Source organism: Drosophila miranda, chromosome 2 (genome assembly GCF_003369915.1).
Source record: "Drosophila miranda strain MSH22 chromosome 2, D.miranda_PacBio2.1, whole genome shotgun sequence".
Taxonomy (NCBI): Eukaryota; Metazoa; Arthropoda; class Insecta; order Diptera; family Drosophilidae; genus Drosophila; species Drosophila miranda.
Genome location: NC_046675.1, coordinates 30,922,631 through 30,926,895, shown reverse-complemented (window position 1 = coordinate 30,926,895; position 4,265 = coordinate 30,922,631).

Sequence of the window (4,265 nt, the reverse complement as noted above, 5' to 3'; positions counted from 1 at the left end):
CACACAAAAACCCCAGAAACACACAGAGGCAGAGGCAGGGGCAGAGTTAGGGGCAGGGGCAGGGGCAGGGGCAGAGTCAGAGGTTGCAGAGTCGCACAGAAAACATAACCAATTTGTGTCATCATAATTGTAATTCGTCGTAGCACAGCAGCCTGGCCCACTCACCCACTCTGCCGCAGCCCAGGACTGTCCCGCTCTCAGCAGGAGTGGGCATGGCTGTCAACTCTTTTGCCTGCCGGGGCATTGTGGCAACATATTTCAGGACATGTGGCATGCAAAAATTTAAAGAGTTTCGTTTCTCTGTGTTTTTATGGTTAAACGGAACGCAACTTCTCTGGAGTGGGCGCTGTCTTTAATTAATTTTTGTAAAATTAATTTGTTTGAATCCACATTGAAATATGTTTGGCATTCGGTATTTGTTTTGGACAAAAGGTCAAGTGGAAAGCGAAACGAAAACCCAGAAAAGGTAAAGGTAGCAGGCAGTCCGCCGGAAAAGTCCTCAAAGGGATCCTACAAGAAAGTGTATTTCCAATGGAGTTTCGCTGTGCAAATAATTACCAAAAAGCCACAGAAAAGTATTTAAAAAGTAATAAAAACATCACAAAAATGTTTGATAAAGAGTTGTTCTTCGTTATTTCGAAAGGAAATAAATACAAAAAAAAAAAGGGACAACTATGTGGCATTCAAAAGGAGAGAAGAGACAAAGGAAAAAAGAAACAGAGCCCCAAACCAATAGCCAATAATGATGGCAAAGTCAAGCTGCATGAAACAATCAGTGAAGGGGGGAGGGGTGCGGAGGCAACATTGAACCCATAGCCCAGCAATCAGCGCATAAGCACGCCCTGTAATCAAGCGTGGCGCCACCCCCCCAGAACCCAGGACCCAGCACCCATCACTCCCTCTGAGGCGCAGCGTAGCGAAATGAAAAGTTTTGTAATTAAAATTGAACAAAAAATACAACAAAAAAGAAAGGCCAGGCGGAAGAAAGAGTAAAGAATGTTTCTTTGCTACTTTTGGGTTCGGTTTCCTTCTGTGTGTGTTCTGAAAAACTATTTTCTGCAAATTGTTCAACATTTCCCAGAAAATTCACAGTTGAATTTGTAGATATATTTTTTTGTTTGCTGTGTAATTTCTTAAATAAATATTAATGCGAGGCAATGAACTCAAATTCAAGTGTAAATTTCAATTGAGTAAATATTATGGTGGAAAAAATATATATTTTTAAATGAAATAAATTGTTGTGTAAACGTAGGAGAGATACCAGTGAAATGCGGTGGCTAGGGGGATGGAAAAATTTGGAGAAACTGTTTTGAAGAACACAAAACCGAATCATTCTGGAGCTGAGGCTTTTCAACGTCATTTGCTAATGACGCGCAAAGGAATGCTCCATATGGAAGGGGTCATTCCAGGCAGACATTTCATGTTATATGTAATGATGATGGCTGGCCCCAAAATCCACACCGTTTTCCACGGAATTGGCATTTTAATTGAGGCAATTATCATGTGGCCATAAGTATAATGGCCTTACGAAAGTCCGAGCCCCCAATAGAGAGAGAGAGGGAGAGTTCACTGAAACCGCAGTGGGACACGGCTACCACTTAAAAGAGAGGATAGGAAAGGTAACCCCTGCGAGAAGCACTCAAGCAATTCAATCATACGCCGTGTTTGAGGGGTGATAAATATTCATATTAGCTCACAATTAACATTAATTTGCGTGATAAATACGCAAAATCAATTACTAAACCGAAACATAACATCTTATTGACAGATGACACATATTAGCAGCTCTATGCGCCATCCATTAAATATGCATTTGTTTCAATTATCTGCCAAAGTGCGAGTTCATGGCTTTCATGGATGATGTGTGCGGCCTGGGCGATGAAAAACCTTTAAAGCCTCTGGTGTGTGTGTGTGTGCCTCAAGCAGAGCGGACAAAGTTATTTTCATGCTAATTACAAAAAGCCGCAGACAAAGAAATATGATGAGCTAGTTTTGACTAGAAGATACCTCTGTATTTGGAATAGAACAATAGATAGACGTCGCCTGGAGAAGGAAGACTAGGATAAAAACATCCAAGATTCAATCACTCAATTCTGGCTAGAAAAAAGGAAATAAGTAACATTTTTGACTGAAAAGAATGGACGGTTCCATGGCTCTATTCAGCGAGTGAGCCGGGGGTAGGCGCACAATCAAGTGCACAGCGGAGAATGCCATTGAGCAATCTATAATCTATAAAAAGAAGTTGGAAGTTCTTCAAGCCACAATTTAATAATTATTGATTAAAGTCAGTGCCTAAGACTCCTTCCTCCTTCTGTCACATGCCTCGCCTCGTCTCCTATACACACTTTCCCTCTGTACAATCACTGGGTATCGAATGGTAGCTGTAGAAAGACAGAACAAGCCACAAGGAGAGAGAGACATACTTATAAGGCCACTTGTAAGACAGTTTGAAGTTGTATCACTTAGGGCATTTAAATTTTCAAGTTTTAATGCAAAACATACACATGTATAGACCACCCGTATGCACACACACGTACAGTACAGTACAGTAGAGTAGAGTACAGTGCGGTACAGGTTGACACACATGCATATGCAAGCACATGCATATATGAGACGCAAATTAACTTATGGCAACAACGTCTTCATAGCCAGAGTCCTCATATTCTCATCATCATCATCATCATTATCATCAGCAACAGCATTGTTGTCGTTGGTTGCCGTTGACAACCCTGGATAATACCTAAGATATACAAGTGCTGTGCTGCGGGTGTGGGGTGCTCTGACACAGTTGCCATATCCAAATGTACGTTGACGATGCTGCCAAAGTGGAGAAAATGACACAAACAGAGAAGAAAACTCAAGGGAAAGTCTGTGATGCTCTATCATTTGGCAAGGGTTTTTTGTAACATAATTTGAAGGAGTCTTCAATGAAATTTAAAGTCTATGAAAGGATTTGTTAGAGGGTGGATAAAGTCCAAGGATGAGCACGCTGTATGAAAGTCGAGAGACGTTTGGATCGTGAAAGAGAGCGCTAACAGTGAAAGGTCTCAGGCTGTCCTAGGAGAATGTTAACAGGGCACAGTATGTTAAGCGATATCGCTAACATTGATCTGAAACTGGGAGCGGTTACAGGCTGTTAAAGTGGAGCGCTAACAGGCTGGTAAAGCAGAGAGTTAGCTGGCTGGTGAAGCAGATCGTTTACAGGCTGTTAAAGAAGAGCGATAGCAGGCTGTTAAGGGAGAGCGATAGCAGTCGATAACAGAAAAGCGATAACAGGCTGTAAACCCGGGTTTTTTACAGTCCAAAGACCCTGTTAGAGCTGCTGCCCTGAAAAAATTGTATATTAATGGCAGGAGGCAGAAATCTCTGTATAAAAAAATTATATTTTCATTACATAAACTTAAAACAATTGTGTATTTACTATATTTTCCATACGCGATGACACAAATGTCCCAATATCCAGCATACCCGCGGTGTTCCATCAAATGTTAGTGTGTTTAAAGCCTTTGAACGCTCACGGGCTTTTCTCGGCGAAAATTGTGGCAATTCCAGCACTGTGGCACTGTGCCGTGCATGCAACTTACTTTTTGCCTTGTTTTCATTCTTAATTAATAATTAAGAAATAAGCACAACAGCCCAGGCACCACCAAGGCACAAGCAGTGGCGGTGGCACAGGCAGAGCATTTGTTGTGGAGTGTGGCATAACTTTAGGCGCACAATTCGCGTGGCTTAATTAGTCAGATGAGCTACTGCTTTGCTGGCAGTCAAGGCAACTGCACTGGCAAATTGCAATTCAACTTAATGGCAATGCCAATGGCCAACTTATTGCCGGTCTAAGCCTTCACCCTCTGCCCGTTCAACTTTTGCCTGCTTAGCCGCGAATCATTTGCGGTTTGCCCATCTTCCACTCTCTGCTGCTGCTCCTACTTCTGTATTCAATTCAATAAAATGCAAAATAACCAATGAGGAAGTCAGAGTGAGGGGCAGAGGCAAAATGTAGTGAAAAAAACCTCATAAAAATGTAAAAATTCCGAGCCCCTTCGCAGCACTTAAAAATCAAACCGCAGCAGTAAAAAGAGATAGAGAGAGGGAGAGAAATACCAATACATAACCAATATGAGGGAGTGTGAGTGTGAGAGAGCTGAAAACCAACGCACTTCCGGTTTAATTAAACGGAAACTGATTTAATTGCATATTTGATGAGCTTCGAAGCCGGCGACGCGAATCGTGGAATGTGCGATGTCGGGGGGAGGCGCCCCCAAACC